This window comes from Mytilus trossulus, chromosome 7, assembly GCF_036588685.1.
Source record: "Mytilus trossulus isolate FHL-02 chromosome 7, PNRI_Mtr1.1.1.hap1, whole genome shotgun sequence".
NCBI lineage: Eukaryota > Metazoa > Mollusca > Bivalvia > Mytilida > Mytilidae > Mytilus > Mytilus trossulus.
In genome coordinates this window covers 52,632,197-52,658,858 of record NC_086379.1, presented here as the reverse complement: position 1 = coordinate 52,658,858, position 26,662 = coordinate 52,632,197, and the positions used below count along the sequence as shown (strand labels likewise).

Genomic DNA, 26,662 nt, shown 5'->3' with positions numbered 1-26,662 from the left:
ATAACTTAGTTATGCACAAGTGCATGAATCAAACAGACATTTTAACGTACTGGGTTAACACGGACTTGTAGATTCTAAATATAGATTTGCGTTTCTCTTAACGATTGTTGTCTTACAGAGTGAAACTTTGGAATAGTAATAACTAAAGACTACTTTCTAAAACACATAATACTGGTGTTGGTTATATTTGTTAACGTGTACAATTTGCGTAGTTTTCATATTATAATTAGTTCTTGCATGATTTGGAAATTAGTTTTATCATTCAATTAATCTATAATATTTCGATCATTGCAGCCGAAGGTTTTTTAATGATAGAACAAGGGAGCTTAGATTTCACATTGAGCGATAAATTGGAATTTTCCGTCATATTTTTTTCTTTCTAGAAATGCATTCTAGAAAGTAAAATTGAAAAAAAAATTTGATTAATCAGTATTCACTATTCGGTTGCCAAAGAAAAAAATCATTCCTAGAATCAATGAATGTAATTGACTAGAATAATTTTCATATGATTAAACTAACGACTTACAAAAATATAATTGAACTGACATTTGTGTCCAATGAATATTTTATGAGAAAATATTAAAATGGAAATTGGGAATATGTCAAAGAGACAACAACCCGACCAAAGAGCAGGTAGCATCCGAAGGTCACCAAAATGTCTTAAATGCAGTGAGACAATCCCTCATTCGGAGGTGGACATCAGTTGGTCCCGAAAAAATGTGTACTAGTTCAGTGAAAATTAACGTCATACGATATATACTCCAAAACATAAATGAACTAAAATTTAAAAAAAAAATACAAGACTAACAAAGGGATCTGTTTTGGGACTGATTATCGATCTATTATTTGATCCCTTATTCGTACCTTTAACGTCAGTAAAAATTTCATACGTGTGAATGACGATTTTTAAAGAATTTCAGAAAAATATAAGACTTGGATTATAGATAATGAATTCGAACAACTAAAATAAATCTACAATACTAAATTCTATCATAGAATGCAAAAAAAGTCCTTCTGATTATTTATTACAAACAAGTAAGTTGATCTCCGATTTTATATGCTATCATGCTTATCACATATATTAAAATCTATTGAAGATGAGACCCATTTTTCAGTAAGTTGTCCTTTATATAGCGAATAGAGAACATTATTATTTGATGTAGTAAACAGTTTTTGTACTAACTGTTAAGAATTACCCAAGGATAAACATATAGCTGGCTGTTCACATTTACCAACTTTTAAGTGCCTAGGAATGATTTTTTTCAGTGTGTAAATATGATATCCAAAAGGAAACAAAATATATAAATGATATTTGATTATTATGAGATATGTTGTTATAGTTATATCAGACACATGAGGCTCTGATCATGTCCATATCATGATAGAAATATTTTAGGTTCTTGTTTTTATTTTTTCCAATGGTATTGTGCATATTGTTGTGGAATGATGCCCTTCGTGGGTTATAGATTTGATTCTTAAGTCTCGTATCTCATCTTTACATCTTGATACAGACTTCCTTCGTCGTGTTGTTATGTTCATATATCATACTGAAAGATTTGAAAACGCCATGTAATTAGTGAGCGTCAATAGTAACGTAAAGGTTTTTTTTTTAATTTACAGTTAACATTATATATTTTCAATAAGGTCAATTTTGTATTTCAAAATAGCCCTTTTTTATTAATTTTTTAAAAGCCTATCCTTAAAAAATTGCTAACTTTTTTTTTAAAACTATTTTATCAATCTTACAGGCAAACATAAGATAAAGTATGAATGTACTTTTTGTTTAGCTTCTTTTTGCTGATGCAATTTCAGGGTAAATAATTCTAAATTTACAACCGTTCGTTGCAACGGTTACTTGTAACGGTTTGTTGAAAGCATAATCGAGTACACGCAAATTGTTTGATATGAATAGGTAACATATCTATATGAATGTTATACCAAGTTGTAGCTAAAAATCATCTAAATACGTTTAATAATGATTCATGAAACATGCATCGTGATAAAGGGCATATATAGATTAATTTCAAAACTTCAATGACGGCTCCCAGTTCGTTCTACGGTTGGTACCGTAGCAAATCGGGAAACTTCTATTTAGTCGTAACGCGCGTCTGGCGAACTAAATTATAATCCTGGTATAACTTTTAACTACAAACAGGACAATCAATTGAAAATGTTAAGGGCATACGATACAGTTACAGGGAAGGTGATGACGTTGCTAACGTAATTTGTTATTTTCGCGACGTCAAACTGTGACATATTGGGAAAAGATGCATTTTTCGACTGAATTTTATCATTCAAACTGATTTAATTTGAAAACGAGTTCATGGACCCCTATTTTTCAAAACGGCATTTTGTTTCATTTTGCAGGGAGATTATGTGACCCAAATTTTATAAAACTGTAAATAGAAGATTTTTTTTTATTTGGATTAACATGCAGTAAAAAATGACGTTTTTTCCCCAATTCATGAACATTTGATAAATATGAGTTATTTCTGAATACAAAATTTCATATTTATTAGGATATTTATAAAATACAGAAATCACCGAGTATTTAACAAAAAACAATTTGTGTTTATCTTTTATAACGAAAAAGTTATGTCCTTCTGTCGAGAAAGAAATTACGGCCACAAATCTGAATTTTGAGCAAATATACAAAATTTCGACCTCATTTTACTCAAAAAGTAGCACATGAAGGTATATTTTTTATTACATATTTGATTAAATCGGGTAAAAAATAGCTTATATGCAAATTTTAATGAACTTGTAAATACAGGATCAAAACTGTATCGTATGCCCTTAAGATTGAAGTTCCTAAACTTCATTTTACCAACCACACAATTACTTTTCTCTTCGAAAATAACTCCATTGTGTGATGATGGCATGCGAATGACTATTATGAAAACTTTTGACATGCAAAATTCTGAATTCATTGTGGGATCAAACAAAACTATTTCTCGAGCAACTTATAATAATATATGTTATTGCATATCAATATAATATTTCCAACATAAAGTAACCAAACGTTGGCGTACAATAAATTCCAGTATTGCACTAGTGCAATAAATCATCAAAATACATGACGTATTTATCCTCGTATTTATAAAAAATATTGGTCCTCGTAGAACATATATTGTACTCGCAAGCTCGTGCAATATAAAATTCTACTCGGGACAACATTCCCCAATATTCATGCAATAAACCTTTTATTGTATAGCAAAATAATATTTGAAAGTAAAAGGTGGTTTAAACTAAGATTTTGTCGTTGAAGACGTCATGTATTTTGATGATTTGATATATAATATGCTATCACTTGAAAAGGGGTATATATCTCCCAATTGATCCGATATTCCCGTGCTTGCATTTCCTATCATGATTTTCTTGATAAAGGATTACTGCTCACTCACAAGGAAGATATTAAACCAAGAGTTCCAAAAGGGGAAGTTGAAATCATCCCTTCGTAAATTTTACGGACGCCATCACGAGTTGGTTGACCGTTATGGAATAACCGTTTCACAAATGATATCGGATATGTTCCTTACGTCGTAACTACAATCCCTTCCCTTTCATGAATGTGACCTACCGAATTAGACTATTTACCGTATTTGTAATCACATAAGCAAGACGACGGGTGCCACATGTTGAGCAGGATCTGCACACCCTTCCGGAGCACCTGAGATTACCCCTAGTTTTTCGTGTTGTTTATTTTTTAGTTTTCTATGTTGTGTCATATGTACTATTGTTTGTCTGTTTGTCTTTTTCATGTTTAGCCATGGCGTTGTCAGTTTGTTTTAGATTTATGAGTTTGACTGTCCCTTGGTATCTTTCGTCCCTCTTTTGAAACAATTGTGTATGGATAAAAGATAAACGAGACAAATTATTATAGTATTAATGATTTTCTAAACATTATATCTCCTAGCAAAAAAACAAAACAAGGTATTTTGTTTGAAATTTTTTAAAGGAATTTCTTAAAGATCATAAAATATTTATAAGCAAAGAAGGCAAACGTGAAAACAACTATTCCGCTTTGGAAAAAAAATAATGTATCCTCTTGAATACAGATTTGTAATAAATCACATAATATTCTTTTTAATTTCATTGGCATATTATTATTAGCTGAGTTAATACATAACAGTCAGGATTCTTCTTCGTTAAAATTATCTCCCCATTACGCCAGTTAATTTTCACAATCGTAGAATTGGAAGCCATTGTAGCGATGACGCGCTGCCAATTTTGCTCTCGGAAACCGATGAATTTATCCACATTACACCATTGCGATCCTTATATGTCAGTTGTATTTTAAAAGACAAATGTATCAACTAGCTAATGAGCATCAATAAATGATCTTGTCTGCATTGATTCAACTTAAAACGATTGTCTGATCGGTTTTCAGGTAGAATTTTCGAAAATTCATAAACATTTAAAAAAAAATCTAATTAAATATTTCGTGGAAGGGCAGACTAGATTTGTTTAGTGGTTGAAGACTATAAACCCTAGTTATCACATATAAAAAAAATCGATTTTTTCGAAGATATGCATTTTCATCATCCAACTTGAAAGACTTTCGTTAAGGTTCATCATAAGGAATTGAAAAATATGGCCGTGTTTACACCTCAAAAATAACTATGAGTACAGACAAACTGGTACAACCAGGAAAGTTTTAAGGCATGGCAGGAACTAGATATATAAAAGTTATATGAAGTCTACGTTTCAGAAAATTAAAAACTTACCTGCATTTTGATGTGCATTTTTTTCCAGTCTGCAGAAGATGGCAAAATAAACAAACACCCGAGTTTCATTTGATACGGTCCACTCAGTTACACAGTTTAAACCTGTTAAATCACCTATTGTTTACAGGTGTCTATTGACCATCTATTGTGCATTTAAATCAATACTACTCACAACATTGATTATATGAGGGGAGCTTCTCAATCGTTTTCACTACTTAGTTAATTTTTGCACCTTCTGCAGGAACGAAAAAAAATGGATAGCAAAATCTAGAAAAGTTTATAATTTTCTGAAACATAAAATGCATTTAAAATTTATATATCTAGTTCCTGCCATCCCTTAAAACTGTTGCAGGTGTATAGGTTAGTCTGTACTCAGAGTAAAATTTTGGGTGTAAATACGGCCATTTTAGCCAAAAGGTTATGATGAATCTTAAGGACTTTCAGTAAAAAAAGTAGCTATTAGAACACACCTTCTCTGTTTTTGTGATTCATTAGATAGGTATTTCACTTGACCCATATATTTCATCTTTTAGTACTGTGAATTTTGTTTCTATGGTCCGCAAAAAGCATAAGAATAAGCATAAATAACATAAGGACCTATGAGCTACGGTTCCGCGGCTAGAAATATTCTTGCTTCGTACGATATCAAGACAAAATATTCAACTCAAACACGCCCTTATATAAAAAGGTGTACTCGATTTTCTTTTTTCGATACAATTTTTACCCAATTTTTGGAATTTTTCTTGAATCACATAATGTAAGGGCAGACACGAAAATTACTGAACTAATAGATTGATATGTTTTCCGTCAAAAATTTAAAAATCGGAAGTTATGCATTTTCTACATCCAACTTGAAAAATACCCATGTCGTCGACTTGATATCTAGTTGTTCTGCTTAACTATGTACTAGATAAATTGAAAACTTATGCAAATGGTGTTTTAAAATAAAACACTTCGTAATTGAGAAGAACATTGTAATTTTGTTTGCTTCTATTTTCTTTTAAAATTTTTGTCACTATAGTAAACATTACAGTAAGCATTTATCGCCTTCTCTAACAAATAGCTTCTATTCTTTTGTTCTATTTCAACCTGGTTTCCGACTGATAAAGTGTGAACTAACAAGTACTTACTTTAACGTTCATCGTTGTATGCTAACTTAAACGAGGTCGGGATAAGATTCCGGTATTGTATGCATATCTAACAAATGTAAAATTCAAAATAATTATATGATAAAAATAAATATTTAATAAATATCCATTATAAAAGTTCCCTCAACTTTAAATATTGATCGACGCTACAACTCAAAATTAAAAATATATATATATATATATATATATAAACGAGTCTAAATTGAAAACTACGTTCAAACCTATGACTGCGTTGGATAAAAACCGCAATTTTTATACGTGTGCATGTCAAACAAATTTCGTTGTAGAAGGGTCTAAAAACAGCACAAACAACATTTTCCAAAAGACCAAAAGCGTGAAAAAGTATATTTAAACAAAACGCATTTGACTAACAGGTCGAACAACTGATGTTCTTTAACCCTGCTGACTGCCATTGACGATTGCCAAATAAAACTGATCACAAGATGTTAATATAAATTTAATACGTCACAGAAAAAAAAAATTGTTAACTTGTGGACAGGATGTTGTGCCACAAACATACGGTGTCAATATTTCTTTAGTACACCATATCCGGATTTCGACAATAAATGTCTCTTCAGTGATGTTAGGGATCGAAACGGTATTTGGAAGGCCATATAAAAAGTACCCTCATTTTTTAGAGAAAGTACCCTCATTTTTAGATTAACTCTTGAATTTTAAGAGTCAATATATAGGATGAACGGATCATATAAACCGGAGGGAAAATATGATACATGCCCAAACAAAAAATATAAACGAGTCTAAATTGAAAACTACGTTCAAACCTATGACTGCGTTGGATAAAAACCGCAATTTTTATACGTGTGCATGTCAAACAAATTTCGTTGTAGAAGGGTCTAAAAACAGCACAAACAACATTTTCCAAAAGACCAAAAAGCGTGAAAAAGTATATTTAAACAAAACGCATTTGACTAACAGGTCGAACAACTGATGTTCTTTAACCCTGCTGACTGCCATTGACGATTGCCAAATAAAACTGATCACAAGATGTTAATATAAATTTAATACGTCACAGAAAAAAAAAATTGTTAACTTGTGGACAGGATGTTGTGCCACAAACATTTTTTTTTTCTGTGACGTATTAAATTTATATTAACATCTTGTGATCAGTTTTATTTGGCAATCGTCAATGGCAGTCAGCAGGGTTAAAGAACATCAGTTGTTCGACCTGTTAGTCAAATGCGTTTTGTTTAAATATACTTTTTCACGCTTTTGGTCTTTTGGAAAATGTTGTATATATATATATATATAAAAAAGGGATGTGTGTTTACCGTCTGAAAACAAAATTTGAAGTGAAGAAAGTTTTGTAATTAACCGGTAAATGAAAGTGAGTAGAACTCAACTGAAATTCAAATAAAAAAGGTCATGGCAAACTTAGCATGACGAAAATTTAGTAGCAATTTAAAAAAAATCAAAAAAGAAGAAAAAGAAATCCGCCAAACTGTTAACTCTAGCAAAAAAGAAAATTTCTTTCTCAGTAATTTACCATTCTTCTAAAATAAAATATCCAAATTACTTTCAAAAGTTTTAATAACTGAGATAATAAAACATTCATTATGCTAATGAAACGGATTCACACAACACACTAGTTCAATTATAATCAATGAAAAAATTTAAGAATAAATAAGATAGAAATTCAGAACTGTTATAATATATACAATTAACCCGCCAAAACGAATATCAGCCAAAAATAAGAGTACAAAAATACCCTAAAGTTCACTCTTATATTTAATATCAACATAATCTGCTAACTAAAAAGCCTCCTTATCATCCAACAAGGATAAAACTAGACAAATATAAAAATGAAGACGTGGTATAATTGCCAATATAGCTCATGTACGGCCTTCAACATTGAACAAAGACCATTCTGCATAATGAGCTATAACAGACAAAATGACAAATGTTATACAATTTAAATGAGTTAAGTAACGGCCTTATTTATGTACAAAAAATGAACGAAAAACAAATATGTAACACATAACATCCACTGAGTTGAAGGCTCTTGACTTAAGATAGGCACATAAATACAGAATGTGGCGAAATTTAACTTGTTTGTGGGATCCAAACCCTCCCTCTAACATGGGACAGTTGTGAAACAGTACATCATAAGAACGAACTATAAAAATCAGTTGAAATCTAACCTCATGGATGCAAATAGAAATTCATCTAACAACTAGAGGCTCTAAAGAGCCTGTGTCGCTCACCTTGGTCTATGTGAATATTAAATAAAGGAAGCAGATGGATTCATAACAAAATTGTGTTTTGGTGATGTGTTTAAGTGGTTAAACATTTTTGTTGCTTTCAATTATCTCTATCTATAATGAACATTGCCCAGAAGTTTCAGTGGAAATGTTAGTAAAAATTTACAAATTTTATGAAAATTGTTAAAAATTTACTATAATGGACAATAATTCCTTAGGGGGTAAATTGACCATTTCGGTCTGTTGACTTATTTGTAAATCTTACTTTGCTGAACATTATTCCTGTTTACACATTATCTCTATCTATAATAATATTCAAGATAATAACCAAAAAAAGCAAAATTTCCTGGAACTTACCAATTCAGGGGCAGCAACCTAACAACGGGTTGTTCGATTCATCTGAAATTTTTTTGGGCAGATAGATAATGACCTGACAAACAATTTTCCCCTGTCACATTTGCTCTAAATGCTTTGGTTTTTGAGTTATAAGCCAAAAACTGCATTTTACCCCTATGTTCTATTTTTAGCCATGGCGGCCTTCTTGGTTGGATAGCCGGATAACCGGACACATTTTTTAAACTAGATACCCCAAAAATGTGTGTGGCAAAGTTTGGATTAATTTGGCCCAGTAGTTTCAGATGAGAAAATTTTTGTAAAAGATTACTAAGAAATACAAAAACTAGTTAAAAATTGACTATAAAGGGCAATAACTCCTAAAGGGATCAACTGACCATTTCGGTCATTTGACCTTTTTGTAAATCTTACTTTGCTGAACATTATTGCTGTTTACAGTTTATCTCTATCTATAATAATATTCATGATAATAACTATAAACAGCAAAATTACCTTGAAATTACCAATTCAGGGGCAGCAACCTAACAATGGGTTGTCGGATTGATCTGAAAATTTCAGGGCAGATAGATCTTGACCTGATAAACATTTCTACTCCCTGTCAGATTTGCACTAAATGTTTTGGTTTTTGGATTATAAGCCAAAAACTGCATTTTACCCTTATGTTCTATTTTAGCCATGTCGGCCATCTTGGTTGGTTGGACGGGTCACCGAACACAGTTTTTTAACTAGATACCCTAATGATGATTGTGGCCAAGTTTGGTTTAATTTGGCCAAGTAGTTTCAGAAAAGAATTTTGTAAAAGTTAACGACGACGACGATGGACGACGACGATGGACGACGACCGACGCCGGACGCAAAGTGATGGGAAAATCTGACTTGGCCCTTTCGGACTGGTGAGGTAACAACACGTGGACGTTGTCTGGCGCTTGTTTATTCCAACAACAAAATGACATTACGTACAGATCTGAAAGTCTGAGACTTCAGATAAAACAAGTCTCAAGATACATTTTGACAAAAACAAAAAAAATGTAATAGAGTCAATGATAATGTTGGATTTTATAGTGCGACTTAAAACGAGGAATTACGCACTTTATATAATATATGGAATTTTAACTACATGTATTTAAAATATTTTCTGGCAGTTATTTTTCGAGTTATTTTTGCTATAATGGTGAGTCGTCAAGGGATTTATAGTTTGTATCAATAAATATTATCGGTATAAACATTTGGTCTACGATAATAAAAAGTGTTCAGAAAGCTGAAGTATCTAAATAATAGACTGAGTAACTTATAAAAATATACCTATTATCAAATTTTCCAAAATAGGTTCTACAATCAAATTTTCCAAAATAGATTTTACAATCACATTTTCCAAAATAGGTTTTACAATCAAATTAAAGATTACAAATGTTTAAAAGACTGGCAATGAAGTATCCATCATAAAAATATGAGTAACAGTTTTGGAATAAGGTCTAAGCAACAGATGATTAGCGTTTGAAAAGGTAGTATCTCGTGTGTCCACCATTGGCATCAGCTACTGCTACTGCTTGAAGCCTATGTCGCATAGATAAGACAATTTTTGAAATTTTAGTTTGAGGCATTTTGTTCGACTCCTGTTGTATTGCTTGTGATAGGCTGGTGTTGCCTTGAACGAACTCTGCAAGTTCATTTTGATGGCAATGGTAGCACATCGATGTTTTGCTGCTGTAAGTAGACATTTGAAACACGAGCAGCCGGGGGGGGGGGAGGGGGGAGACATTGTCGTGCTAAAATGTATTCCAGGTCCCAATCAGTTAACGACAGAATTAGCGATGGGACTAAAGTGACTATCACGAGATTAGTCCGGTTGCGCGTAGATATGCCACACCAAACCTTGTCACTGCTACCTCCAGATGTGTCATGCTGTTGGACACAACAATTTGCAAAACATTCACCGGTTCCTCTATTAACTATTCCTCAACCATTTGAATTATGATTATGGACCCATCAAAAAACAAAATATTGCTTCATTCATTGTTGACATCATTTTAACCAAAGGGCCAAGTGAGCTTTTCTCATCACTTGGCGTCCGTCGTCCGTCGTCCGTCGTCCGTCGTCCGTCGTCCTGCGTTTGTCGTCCGTCGTTAACTTTTACAAAAATCTTCTCCTCTGAAACTACTGGGCCAAATTAAACCAAACTTGGCCACACTCATCATTGATGTATCTAGTTTAAAATTTGTGCTTTATTACCCGGCCAACCAACCAAGATGGCCGCCATGGTTAAAAATAGAACATAAGGGTAAAATGCAGTTTTTGGCTTATAACTCAAAAACCGAAGCATTTAGTGCAAATCTGACATGGGGTGAAATTGTTTATCAGGTCAAGATGAATCAGACAACCCATTGTTGGGTTGCTGCCCCTAAATTGGTAATTTTAAGGAAATTTTACTGTTTTTGGTTATTATCTTGAATATTATTATAGATGGAGATAAACTGTAAACAGCAATAATGTTCAGCAAAGTAAGATTTACAAATCAGTCAACATGACCAAAATGTTCAGTTGACCCCTTTAGGAGTTATTGCCCTTTATAGTCATTTTTTTTTTTATCATTTTACGTAAATCTTAGTTTACTTTTACAAAAATCTTCTCCTCTGAAACTACTGGGCAAAATTTTACCAAATATAGTCAGAATCATTATAAGGCTATCTAGTTTAAAATTTGTGTTTTGTGACCGGGCAAACCAACTAAGATGGCCGCTACAGCTAAAAATAGAACATAGGGGTAAAATGCAGTTTTTGGCTTATAACTCAAAAACCAAAGCATTTAGAGCAAATCTGACAAGGAGTAAAATTGTTTATCAGGTCAAGATCTATCTGCCCTGAAATTTTCAGATGAATCAAACAACCCATTGTATGGTCGCTGTCCCTAAATTGGTAATTTTAAGGAAATTTTACTGTTTTTGGTTTTTATCTTGAATATTATTATAGATGGAGATAAACTGTAAACAGCAATAATGTTCAGCAAAGTAAGATTTACAAATAAGTTAACATGACCAAAATGGTCAGTTGACCCCTTAAGGAGTTATTGCCCTTTATAGTAAATTTTTAACCATTTTTCGTAAATTTTAGTTAACTTTTACAAAAATCTTCTATTCTGAAACTACTGGGCCAAATTTTACCAAACATAGCCAGAATCACTATTAGGCTATCTTGTTTATAAAATGGTGTTTTGTGACCGGGCAAACTAACCAAGATGACCGCTATGGCTAAAAAAAGAACATAGGGGTAAAATGCAGTTTTTGGCTCATAACTCAAAAACCAAAGCATTTAGAGCAAATCGGACGGGGTAAAATTGTTTATCTGGTCAAGATCTATCTGCCCTGAAATTTGTAGATAAATCGGACAACTCGTTGTTAGGTTGCTGCCCCTAAATTGGTAATTTTAAGGAAATTGTGCTGTTTTGGGTTATTATCTTGAATATTATTATAGATGGAGATAAACTGTAAACAGCAATAATGTACAGCAATTTAAGACTCAAAGATTAGGCAAATGACCAAAATGGTCAGTTGACCCCTTAAGGAGTTATTGCCCTTTATAGTCAACTTTTAACCATTTTTCGTAAATTTTAGTTAGCTTTTTCAAAAATCTTCTTTTATGAAACTACTGGGCCAAATTTTACCAAACATAGCCAGAATCACTATTAGGCTATCTAGTTTATAAAATGGTGTTTTGTGACCGGGCAAACCAACCAAGATGACCGCTATGGCTAAAAAAAGAACATAGGGGTAAAATGCAGTTTTTGGCTCATAACTCAAAAACCAAAGCATTTAGAGCAAATCTGACAGGGTTAAAATTGAGTATCTGGTCAAGATCTATCTGCCCTGAAATTTGTAGATGAATCGGACAACTCGTTGTTAGGTTGCTGCCCCTAAATTGGTAATTTTAAGGAAATTTTGCTGTTTTGGGTTATTATCTTGAATATTATTATAGATGGAGATAAACTGTAAACAGCAATAATGTACAGCAATTTAAGACTCAAAAATGAGTCAAAATGACCAAAATGGTCAGTTGACCCCTTAAGGAGTTATTGCCCTTTATAGTCAATTTTTAAACATTTTTCGTAAATTTTAGTTAACTTTTACAAAAATCTTCTATTATGAAACTACTGGGCCAAATTTTACCAAACATAGCCAGAATCACTATTAGGCTATCTAGTTTATAAAATGGTGTTTTGTGACCGGGCAAACCAACCAAGATGACCGCTATGGCTAAAAAAAGAACATAGGGGTAAAATGCAGTTTTTGGCTCATAACTCAAAAACCAAAGCATTTAGAGCAAATCTGACAGGGGTAAAATTGTTTATCTGGTCAAGATCTATCTGCCCTGAAATTTGTAGATGAATCGGACAACTCGTTGTTAGGTTGCTGCCCCTAAATTGGTAATTTTAAGGAAATTTTGCTGTTTTGGGTTATTATCTTGAATATTATTATAGATGGAGATAAACTGTAAACAGCAATAATGTACAGCAATTTAAGACTCAAAAATAAGTCAAAATGACCAAAATGCTTAATTGACCCCCTTAGGAAGTTATTGTCCTTTATAATCATGATAATCAATTTTTAACAAATTTCATAAAATTTTCCACTGAAACTACACGTACAAGTTCATCATAGATAGAGATAATTGTAAGCAGCAAGAATGTTCAGTAAAGTAAGATGTACAAACACATCACAATCACATGAATTACCTAAACACAATTTTGTCATGAACTGTCTGCTTCCTTTGTTCACATATAACAAGGTGAGCGACACAGGCTCTTTATAGCCTCTGTTTTTATTAAAATGATAAAAGTGTATCCTCATTTTGTAGCTCTGAGGAAAATGACATTGCTCTTTGTAATGACTTCTTATAAAACTATTGGGATAAATTAAACATCAAAATTGTCAGTACTAACTCAATTAAAGAGTTTTCTATAACTTAATCTTTTTTGTAAAAACAGAAATTTGATAACTTATTCCGTTTTTTCGTACAACAATTGATTTATTGTAATATGTTTAAATAGTTGCCTATGCCTGAGATAAGAAAATCTTTAGTTTTTCGAAATAAACAAAGTTTGTAAACCGGGAATTTATAAAAATTTTAATTTTTTAAAATGTCACGATAAAGTAACCACCGCAATGTCCGGTCTTTTCTTTTTAATATAACAAATAATGAGATGTTTTTGATTTCCTTGAAAGTAGATTTACCACTAACACCAACACAATTCAATCTTAGTTATATTTTTTCTTCTTCACAGGAGAAAATACACAATAACTATACTGAGAACTTGGTGGAATCAACGAGCATCAGAAGCAAGTCGTCTGAGTTATACCAAAGTTGGTAAGGACTTTCATATTTACAATTAAATCAAAATATAAGATTCTGTTTTCAAGCAGGTAGATTTACTTTTTTTTTTATGTTATATATATTTTTTTACATTGAATATGTTAGCTATTGTAATGTTTGAACATGCATTTTTAAACTCGAAACGTTTCTGCAAGACTAGACCTATTTCAAATTAAAGAATTTTTCACCGACTAAAGAATAAACAAATAGATTTGTGTATCAAAATTGTTTGACAACCACATATATACAACTGTTGTGATTACTAAAGATAAGTTATTACTGTCGTAATCAATTCATATGCTTTGGTTAATATTGATAAGTAATAGTTCGGTCTATGTATAGGGCATTGCCGTTTGTTTTTTGTTGCACTTCAGTGTTCTGTTGATTCGTTGTTTCGTTTCTCTCTGAGAGATGATGCATTTCCATCGGGTTTGGTTAGTAACCCGAATTTGTGTTCTTTCAAACGATTTATGACTTTTGAACAGCAGTATACTACTGTTGCCTTTATCTATATATATATATAACGACTTGTTATACTGACTTAATGAAAAGTGACGTATCGTTGTATAAACATTAGTGATCACTTAGATTTGTAACGTGTGCACATGTTCTATTTTAGAATGAGTTCGTTACCAATTTGATAATGGATCGAAAATGGTCCATTTACAAAATATATAACAAGTGAATTTTATTCATAAATTGACATCAATGAACTATGAAATGAAATATGAAATATGTACAACTTTGCATTCTCTAACGAACAATCTGTAACTATTCTACTTAAAATATACTAGTAAATAACTGGTTCACATTTGTACTATTATTAATTTGTCCTGGGTCCGGAACAAATCTTTGTACACAAATGTACCCTACCCTTCCTTTGGAACACCTCTTCCCATTTGACCCGACTCAAGGTTTACTCGCGGAACATCTGAATCTTTTCTATGTTTATTACAGTATATATAAATCTATAAAATAACTAATGTAAATTATCAACCTGAAATACAAACGCATCGCACAAAATGTAGAATTCGTGCGTACATAACGGGTAGTTCATATTGAATATAATCAAATGTTAATATTTTATCATTCGTGCCCAAAACATTAAATGTGTTATCAATTTACCTTAAAAATTCTTTATCAATAGTGTTCATTTATGAACATTGACCTCTTGAACCATACCCTAAAGTAGTGTATTGCTTAACAAGATCTGATGAGGAATATGTATATCCGACCTTCAAATGATTAAAATATCTTTTTATGATAAAAATGCTGATCGGTCATATTTTGACGTCATTTATTGTCTGCTTTTGTTTGAATCAAACTGCAATAATACTGAAATTGATAAAACAATTCTCCCGGCATTATCAAATGGAACGCATTAAACAAATAATTCACTTATTTGACTGCTGCTCCTCTTGCCCTAAGCAGATTGTTTAACAATGTCACAATCCTGTAAACTTTAGAAAAAACTGGAAAATCAACAAGCTTGTGATTGACAATCACTAAATGAATTATTAATTGTCGACAATACGTTGTATAGTTATTATAAAGAAAAACGTGCATTCAGGACGTAGCTTATGATTCGATAGTTTCGATAACAAAAAAATTTTGAACAACTGTTTCTAATGACTTTCACTTTAATAACACTGGTATTAAAGAGATCATCGTAACTGCAATTACGATTATCCCAATATGGCGACGGTAAATATAGGTAAAATCTTTACACTCATTTTTCTTAAATGTAGCATGTTTTTGTCAATAGTTACTCAGCTGCAAGGTTTATCTATACCATTTCATCATATTTGAATCGTAAAGGTGCACTAGAATTGTCTAAGCGCTGTGAAAATAGCCGTTGAAAAATTCGGGATATTAATCGTAACTCGGAAAAAAGATAATCGTAATTATGGTATTTAAAAATAAAAAAGATAATCGTAACTTGAAACTGTTTTATTGATATTGACACTAAAACGTATATCTGATAGCATATTATGAAATTATGGCGATGAATTATTTACGAAACGTCCCAACATCTTATGACATTTCTTTTTATGCATATATAATTAATAGTTCCTATGAAAACAGCTACATGTACATACTAGTATATCATAAAATTGGAAGGGTGAACAAGCTTCAAGAAATTTGGAAATGGGAAAACACGACATTTGTTAATATACAGAAATTTCCAAGAACTAAGTATGCCACAAAATATATGAATGAGCGATGGAAATTATGATACATGACAATAATTGTCAGGCGACACGCATGTGTCACCTTACATCAGATTTCTGATTAAGACAGTAAAAAAAAAATAATTTATCCTGAAGTAAATAGTAAATATAGTTAATATTGATAAAATTCATTTATTACAGGTGGTTATATGTGCTATTTCTGCCCCCGGGAAGCCACTGCTGATTTAATTCTAGAACATACCCTATTATACCATAACGAAGTAGGAAAGACATTTAGTATTCGTAAAAAACCGTTTGACGAGAAATTAGTGGCTACAGTTTTCATGTCACTTCGGTCATTTTTCATGGATGATATCAAAACTTAAAAGTTATGATGAACAAGGGATAACTTTAAAAGTGTTTTACAGTGTCATTTATGAGTCTTTTATAGCTGACTATGCGGTATGGGCTTTGTTCATTGTTGAAGACCGTACGGTGACCTATATTTGTTAATTTCTGAGTCATGTTGGTCACTTGTGGAAAGTTGTCTCATTAGCAAACATACCACATCTTCTTATTTATATTAGCTACTTCATGACTGTCGCTGAAATTTCAGTATCTCAGATATAAACTATAAACAACACAAATTTAATTTTGAATTATGATAATTTGACATCCTTAAAACATTTAATGCTATATAAGACTAGAGAAGTTCATTGACAAACATGGATTTGTGTTCTTTTATAGTTTGGCCATAAGCCCGAAAATCAAGAAATAAAATTGATGTAGCTTTAAATTTTCTTACAAGAAATACTTATTCAAAGAATGACTGCAAAGTTGAGAATAAAATAACGCATATTCCGCAAAATTAGAAACAAACTTATTAAAAATTCATAAATACTCGGTATATAAAAAGTATGCTGCATACATATGCATGGAAGATATTGTAGAGAAAAATATTGAAGGTACTAAACAAGGAACATTTTTGTATTTGCATACTTGCCATATAATAAGTACTTTTCTATTAAATGAAAACAAAAATTAGCCTTACCTAATTTTCATGCCTTTTTCTGAAGCACAAAATATTTGTTTTAAAATCTATAAAAATCTTTGTAATTAAACCAGTTCCGACTGTGATGATCTACATATTATGCCCTTTGATGCAATTTATCAATATACATATTTGTGTGTTTTTTTCGTCTGTCAAATGCTTCGTAAAACTATAGGTAAGGCTAATAAAAACAAAAAACAAAAGTAACAATAAACAAAAGTAACAATAAACAAAGTAACAATAAACAAAAGTAACAATAAACAAAAGTAACAATAAACAAAGTGACAATAAACAATAGTAACAATAACCTGGTAACTATTCTAGATCCTATACCATCCACACTGTTTAAAGAAACGTCCTAAAATACATGGGTATTTGATCAAAACATTTGAATTTGATTTTCAAAAATCATATATTATATCTGTATAAAATAGAAAAAAGTGAGTCCAAGGGAAAAATATGGACGGCTGAATTTATTGAATTATAAGGAAAAGGGAGATATGAACACTAAATCCGATAATGCAGTTATAAAGTTATTGACGAAAACTTTTGTTCATTTCGCACAGAATTTTAGTATAAACGTGATATAAGAGGCAAAACATATGACATATGAAACTGTGGTATACGTGACTTTCATTTTCAGCAATGAATTGAAAGGATTGCACTTTTGGAATATGGGATATAGCTAATCCATCCTTTTTCTCATCAAATAGAGATATATAGGTAAATTTATCCTAGATATTAACCTGTAATTTTCTTCATTTATTTTTATATGCGTTAATGTCATCGTTAAACTGGGCATTTACATTTTTAACACATAAAATACTATTGAAATGCTGAAAGACACATTTATTATGTTTCTGTTACTATTATCCGATAAAGAAAATTACGATTATCAAAGAAGAAAAATACCATAGAGTTACGATTATCATTCCGAATTTTTCAACGGCTATTTTCACAGCGCTTAGACAATTCCAGTGCACCGTTATGATTCAAATATGATGTTATGGTATAGATAAACCTTGCAGCTGAGTAACTATTGACAAAAACATGCTACATTTAAGAAAAACGAGTGTAAAGATTTTACCTATATTTACCGTCGCCATATTGGGATAATCGTAATTGCAGTTACGATTATCTCTTTAATACCAATGAATAATGAGATGCTATACCTGTCTTTACAATAATCTTCGTTACAGGATAAAATTCCGCGTGCTCAAATAATACGTCAGGAAAACTTTCAACGGATAAATAGGTAAAGAAGGGCCAATTATAAATAAAACAAACAATAACAAATCATTTTGTTTTGTTGGTGCTTAGATTTTCTGTATTGGTATAAGTTTCTGATCTCTCATTAACTACATGCAATAGACAGTTTAAACTAAAAAATATATTAAATTCATACAGCGTTAAAGTCAGATTTGAATGTTAATTTGATTATAAACTAATAACCATGAACTGCATACGACACTGCCTGTACCATGTCAGGAATAAGTCGTTTTACGTACGTTGTTTGGAGTGTTTGAAGCTTTTTAATTGTCTTCGACTGAGGGACTTTCTGATTTTAATTTTCATTGGAGTTCGGTGTATTTATTTTAATGTAATTCATCTGTTGTACTGATTTATGGAATCAGTGGATAACAACTGTCACATTCCTAAACTTTGTAAATTGTATTCCAATATTCTAAAATGCAAAACAAAATTCAACGAATTCGAAAGAAAAAAAATTTGAAGCAAAATTAGTTTATAGAGCATAAAATGCATAATAGATTCCGTTTAAAGTTACAAGATCGACATAACTTTACTATTCATATTATTAAATTTTTTAATATTGCAGCAAGACGCAGGGGAATGTCTTTAAGTATAATGGTTAAACTATATGCATGAATGTAAAGTGATCATGATTTACTTAAAACTGGCCGTGGACAATATTATGCAATAAAAAGAAATCAACAGATTTTACTATCTTAATGTATTGACGGGAACGACTAAATATCACATGAACATACATGTCTTGAAGTGTATGTCTTGTCAAAGGGGGGACGAAAGATACCAGAGGGACAGTCAATCTCATAAATCGAAAATAAACTGACAACGCCATGGCTTAAAATGAAAAAGACAAACAGACAAACAATAGTACATATGACACAACATAGAAAACTAAAAAATAAACAACATGAAACCCACTAAAAACTAGAATTGATTTCAGGTGCTCTGGAAGGGTGAGCAGATCCTGCTCGAAATGTGGCACCCGTCGTGTTGCTTATGTTAAAACAAATCCGGTAAATAGTATAATTCGGTAGGTCACATTCATAAAAGGGAAGGGGATTGTAGTTACGACGTAAGGAACATATCCCATATCATTTGTGAAACGGTTATTACATAACGGTCAACCAACTCATGATGGCGTCCGTAAAATTTACCAAGAGATGATTTCAACTTCACCATTTGGAACTCTTGATTTAATATCTTCCTTGTGAGCAACAGTCCTCTATCAAGAAAATCATGATAGGAAATGCAAGCTCGGGAATATCGTTTCAATTGGGAGATATATACACCGTATGCAGGTGCTGCTGGAATGTTGCTACTGAGAAATGGAAAGTTCACAATTGGAAAGCTGAAATCATCTCTTTTGTCGGAACGTTTTGTTCTCAATCGACCCTCATTGTCAATTTCTAGATTTAAGTCAAGATATGAGGCCGACTTAACTGTATCTGTTGTATCCTTTCACTCTAGTTCAAACCATTGAGGACTAACTGTTCACCCTCGGAGACATCGTTTCAGACGAAGTAATTACGGTATCATTTTACATCACCATATGCGCGTTTTGACAAGTGATGCATGGTCTGTGATGTTCGAGACCAAAATATTAATAAAAAAATTACCTTTGAGAAATGTTTAAAAACTAACAAAACTTAGAAAGACACCCAAAGTAGAGATAATTTTGGACAGGAAATTTCATATTTGGATGAGAGAGGGAGATATTTCTTAATTTAAAATGATTTCCGAAGTCACAAAGGAGTAAGAGCCCTTTTTGGCCCCAAAATATAACAGTTTTACAAAATTGTTAAAATGTAAACTTTTAGTTTTATTGGATAGTAAAATGGTACTGCTACATAAATATTGGCTGTTTTTGACAATACAATGCACATATGTTGAGTACTAGCACCATTAAGTCATGCTAAATTAATGAAATCTTCACAATTCCAGCATTTTAGTTAAATTTTAGACGGTTTCCGTGTAAAACGAAAGTGGCCGCATTCGTGTTCATCCAAAATATTGAAATGGCAGTTGTATTTGATGATAATACATAACATATATAAAGATTTAGGATAAACACGGATGCGGCCACTTTCATTTTTGACAAAAACTATCTGAAAAGTTACATTTTTTCGCATATTTGGTAGATTTTTCTTATTTTAGCTTAAATCGGATCGTTTTTAATGACTAAAAGAGTTAAAATCTTTCACAAACAATAATTGAATCAAATGAAATAGACACTTAAGTGTTTAAAAAGTTGTCAAAATCTTTCGTCAGATGAAACTGAAATTTGAGACCAAAATCGGTCCTTACCGGACCTACTCCTTTAAAGTAAATTTCAATCAAATGATGACCGCATTTTTATGTAAGTACAGCAATAAAGGCTAATGGGCTTGTGAGACATTCGCCTTGTAAAATATATGTGTAAAACAAAAATATCTTCCCAGTGGTAGTTATTACTTTACGATACTGGTTTTATAGCACCAGATATCACATTTCGACAATCAAGGTATTTTCAGTGAAGATCAATACCAAGATATTTTAAAATCCAACTGATAAAAGAACGTTGAAGAATAGATTTATCGGAAAAGTCCCTGCAGTTCAGCCAAATCCGCAAAAGCGATCAGAACTTTGCAAGCGGGAATGAACAAAGTTTCCTTAATTCTAAAAAAAATAGCGACAATTTTCAATCAAGCAATATCTGTACTATAATGGGTACTGTGTAATGTTTTGTTGAGATCATAATACGCAGGTCCACTGAACCCCCAACTAACGAACAATTATTCACTGTTGAACATCGGTGCAAAAAAATATATGGGCTTTTGTTAGTTGTTTGGCATGTTGTAAAAAAATAAATTCAAAAGGGTTGTCCATTTAAACTGACAAAACAAACGTTATCTACAAACGGAGAAAGTTAAAAGAACAGTTATATTCTTGACTTCATACGGGAATTTTTCGAAGCAAATGGTTGGTTCAACCAAGTTTGTATGTATATATAATGAATTCTTTAATTATTTTGATAAAATTTGATAACAAATATAAGGACATAATATATGTGACAATATTTAAGCTCCAACAGCTAAATCTGTGCATATAACCTTTTTTTTTAATTTATTCATTTGCGGTATATGCAAAAAATTAATCCGATCATATTGCACACTTACATGCCATTGTTCATTAAGTAAGTAAGTAAATAAAGTAAGTAATAACTTTATTTAAAGAGAGTGACTAAATTAGCATTCACTAATCTTCCTTGAGGCCCTCACTAAAACAAACAGTAAAAATATTACATAGCCCACAATTTTGAACCTATTATATAGTAGAAGCAATATTCATGCTATCTTTAGATTATCAGTAGAACAAGAGAAAAATTAATTCAAATATATACACATAAAATACAAAATCATAAGATATCTGTTGTTATAAATCATTTACAGTCAAGTTTAAGAGTGTCCAAGTTTTCACGAAATATTATTTCTTTTGGTAGTTTTTTCCAAAGTATTGATTAGCTAAATGAGAAAGATTTTTCATTAAATTTGTGTTCGGTCGTACAACAGGTAAATTATTATTTGCAGATGACCTTAGATTTCTTTATGCAGGTTAACAATTGGACAAGTAATCAGGTGCTTTATCGTTGGGAATATTATGAACAAGAATAAGTTTATGAAATGAAATTATAGACTTGAAATTCTACCATTTTAGCAAATTATTTGAATAAATTTATACTAGGTGTTAGTATTGGTGCATCAAGTATAATCCTTACAGCATTTTAAAGATTTTTTTTATATCCATCTTCAAAGCAATTTCTCCATTTTGAGCAACAAAGTTCAAATATTGGCAGAATATAAGCTTTATAAAAACAGCTTTCTATTACTAATATCCAAAATTTTCATAATTTTAGATAGCAGTGTGATACGAAAACTTAAGTTTTTACATAAATAATCAAGTTGGAATTTCCAGTCAATTGTTTTGTCAAAACGTACACCCAAAAGTTTCTGTGTTTCAACGGATGTGATTGGGCAATCTTGTATAGATATATTCATATCATTTCCTAGCAAAGTCTGTTTCTTATTTGTTCCAACCAACAAGTAGTTTTTAAAGAATTTATAACCATCCTATTGTTCAAACACACATTATTTATGGTGTTGGCATCGTAATTTAATTTTCTTTCTATCTCTTCCTTATTTGTTCTATATGTATGAAGTGTTGTATCATCAGCAAACAAATCAATGGCTGTATGAGTGGCTTCTAAAGTCATGTCATTTATGAATAAAACAAACATGAGGGTACATATAATGGATCCTTGGGGAAACCAATATTTGATGCATTTAGATTCTGAGGCTGTATTACCAGAGCACATTTTTTGTTTTCGATTATTTAACCATTTTATTGAATAACCAGATCAAATGCCTTTTTTTAACTCTAGAAAGATTGTTTCTACAACATAGCCATTATCAATACATTTGAGGCAGGTGTCAATCAATTTGGTAAGGGCTGTCTGACATGAGTGGTTAGATCAGAATCCAGATTGTGCCTCATGCAATACTTTATATTTTGACACAGATTGATAAAAATGTTTGCGACAAGTTTTTCAAATATTTTGGATACTTTTGGAAGTATTAATATAGGTCTGCAGTTTTCTGGCATGTGTTTATCACCATTTATAAATATTGGATTTACTTTAGCTAATTAAGAAACCGTTCAATATTTATCAGATGGCTGGACCGGTGCAAAATGGGTCGGGGTAATCACTTTTTTTTATGAAATATTGGCGAGAATTTTTTTTAACATGTATAGTGGATGGACAAGAACTTATTTCATAGGACTAAAAAATTTTGCTATAAATTTTATCGGTGTGTAGGAAATTTCTTTTGCGGTAGATTTCTGTCAATTTTAAGGATGCAATCAAAGATTAAAAAGATTGAATTTTCTTTTTGGACTAATTTCAAATAGTCACTTTAAAAAAAAGCTTTCTCATTTTTATATTAATCTTACAAAATGCCAGGTTGTTTGGTACTTTGGTTCATAGCTGTCATTTTAATGGATTTAGTTAATAGGTAAAAAAAAAAGGCTACAATTTGAGCATTTCCAAATCTTACATAATGCCAGGTTGTTTGGTTGTTTGGTGTACTGCTGTCTTTTTTTTGGATTTAATTCATATGTTAAAAAGCTGCATCAAAGTCAAAAACATGTCTTCCTAAATTGCTTTAAAAAGAATAAAATTTCTTTCTTGAAAATTAGAATAGATAAAGGGACATTGTTTACTTGAAATATAAACATGCTCTGTTATTAAGACAATAATTGGTTATTAAGCATAAGATAATATGTTTACTAATCTAAGAGTTATTGTCCCTTAATTTAAATTAATAGGGTATTTTATGAAGTGTATGCAATTGGATATTTAGTTAATAGATTTTTGTTAACAACAGTTTGAACAAATCTTCATGTACTATGGTCACTAAAGGGAGAAACGTGGTGACCCTAAACTATTTAATAAACAATTTAAGACATAAAAATAGATACATTTAATTGTTTCAAATTTTAAACAGCCGCAGATTTCAGAGAATAAAAAATTAAGTACATTTGATAGTATGGGTAATGTTTCTTCATATGTTTTATGACTTGCATGAATATTATTAAATATTATCACCCCTAGTTTTTGGTGGGGTTCGTGTTGTTTATTCTTTAGTTTTCTATGTTGTGTCATGTGTACTATTTTTTTCTGTTTGTCTTTTTCATTTTTAGCCATGGCGTTGTCAGTTTGTTTTAGATTTACGAGTTTGACTGTCCCTTTGGTATCTTTGGTCCCTCTTTTGTTAGCACGTCTTTAAACAGGGATGGGGTCGATTACTTTAAAATGTAATCGATTACATTACAATTACTTTGCTAATAAAATGTAATCGATTACATTACAATTACACCCTATTTCATAAGTAATCGATTACATTAGATTACTTTTCTTGAAAGTAATCATGATTAAAATTTTATTGTCTTTATAACAATATCAATAAAGTTAAAAGTGGTTGATTGTCATTATTTGTTTGAAAATTTTAATACTTGATCTAATTAATGATTAATAGAATTAGTCAGGTGAAAACACAAAAGAGCTTTGTAACTTAGGAAAGTACATACATTTCTCTTTTAATTAAAAAAAACCATTTTATTGCAATAAAAGATATTTTGTATTTAAAATACTTCTGACGTCACCAATTGTTTACTATGCATATTGTTTGTAATATTATGCCATATTTATACACTATACAGGAACTTGTTTATACTGATGGACCGTAAGGATCAAAGTTAATAAAGAATGAAATTTAGAATGCACATTGGTTTACATGAATTTATAGACCAAAATTTATTCAATTTGTCAATAAATGAAATCTGGTTTTAACTTCCATTTTGAATTAAGTGGGCTCATATATTTATGTTGACCATCAATGTCAAATTGGAACTAAATGTTTTCTGCATTTGAATTTGAAATGTATTTATGATAAAATACTTGGTGAACGTATATGAAATTAGAGTTAATATCAGAAGTTTTCCATCAAGGAAAATAATGCTTTCAAGGTATATTCTTGTATCATAAGAGCACAATCTCACAACTAAATATTGGATAGGCAATTTTCTTTAGTAAACTGTTAACAAAATAAAACACTCGGTTATACGAATTTGTTATGTAGATGATACAATTCATCACATAAAACAAGGTCCCATCATAGTGAATACTAGTTTCATGATTTTTCATTCAAGCTTTACATTTTCTTATTTTCATCTTGTCTATCAAAAACTATTTTCATATATATATATATATAAATTTGTAATCAGCAAGTAATCATATAAATGTAATCTTAAAGAAATCTAAAAGTAATCATGATTACACCTGTTTTTGGCAATGTAATCGATTACATTACGATTACTTGTAATCAGAAATGGCATGATTACTGATTACATAGGATTACACTGCAAAATGTAATCGATTACAGCTGATTACGATTACTGATTACGATTACCCCATGCCTGACGTCTTAAGCCTCTAGGAATGGTTGGCTGATATAGTATGCTTTTACTTAAGTCTTTAGATTTAATTGTGATATTGTATCTGAGGCTGCACATGAAAAATTTAATCTTTACATGTTTGTTTATAGTTTTTTTTTTCATACTGGTTTTCAAAACAAATGTATGTTTCTGATACACACACAAACTATATATAGGGTATTAACTAGCGCATTTCTATCTTTTTTTATTTGTACACCAAAGTCTATTCTTTGATTTCCAGACATAAATATAAAATTGAGAATGGAAATGGGGAATGTGTTAAAGAAACAACAACCCGACCAAATAAAAAACAACAGCAGAAGGTCACACATTAATATAAAAAAAGAACTTAAATCTTTTTTGATTGTCTTTAAGTTTTAGAGGGGCAAACACTTTTTTTTATAGAATTTTTTAGATGGGCAAGGACTTTTTTGCAGAATTTAAAAGGATGGGCATTAACCTTTTTAATGAAACAATATTAAGAATGCATCCATCTGTTAAATATTGAACGGTCCCTTAAGATTTTCTGGGGAAAAACCTCCTAGTATACTTAAGTTTATTAAATACGTTATACTTGGGACTGAAGCTTCCGATGACAATTTGATAAAATACGGGCCAACTTCCACAAGTCGAGTCGCTTTTGGTATTGTTTCTAGTTTAAAAAGTAATTTCTTAGTTTCATCTAGTTTAATAAACTGAATCTTAAATTTAATACCAGCGGGTATTTTATCTTGAACATAATCATTTAATTTATTTGCTTGAAGTTGCGCGTGTTTTTGTAACATATTTATCACCTATTGCTGTACAGTGAGTGTTATAATGATTTACTATATCTTGCATATTATCATATTTTTTATTGTCAAAAATCAAAGTAAATGGAATTAATTTTGTGCTTTGGGTTTTAAATCTTTGAGTAAAGTTCAAATTTCTTTATATTTTTTTTGCTATTTTCTATTGCTTGCTTGAAATAGATAAAGGCAACAGCAGTATACCGCTGTTCAAAACTCAAAAATCCATGGACAAAAAACAAAATCGGGGTAACAAACTAAAACCGAGGGAAATGCATTAAATAAAAGAGGAGAACAACGACATAACACTAAAATGTAACACACACAGAAACGGACCGAGCATCAGACAAAATCCCACTAGAATAAAAAATATAACATCAAAACCAAATACATGAATTTGGGATAGACAAGTACCGTAGCACGTCTTATCGCAATGTGAATTTACACTAAAAAATAAGAGAAAACAAACGACGCAACGTTAAAAAGTAACACACACAGAAACGAACTATAATATAACAATGGCCATATTCCTGACTTGGTATA

The 26,662-nt window shown here is 31.1% G+C and overlaps 1 protein-coding gene across 1 annotated transcript in view; it reads left to right on the top strand.

Annotated features, from left to right (window-relative positions):
- Positions 1–26,662, top strand: part of LOC134725275 (uncharacterized) — a 71,451-nt gene that overhangs the window by 6,308 nt on the left and 38,481 nt on the right. The window contains exon 2 of the mRNA XM_063588952.1: positions 13,723–13,805. The gene's annotated coding sequence lies outside the window, so the exon portion shown is untranslated. The remainder of the gene's footprint in view (positions 1–13,722; positions 13,806–26,662) is intronic.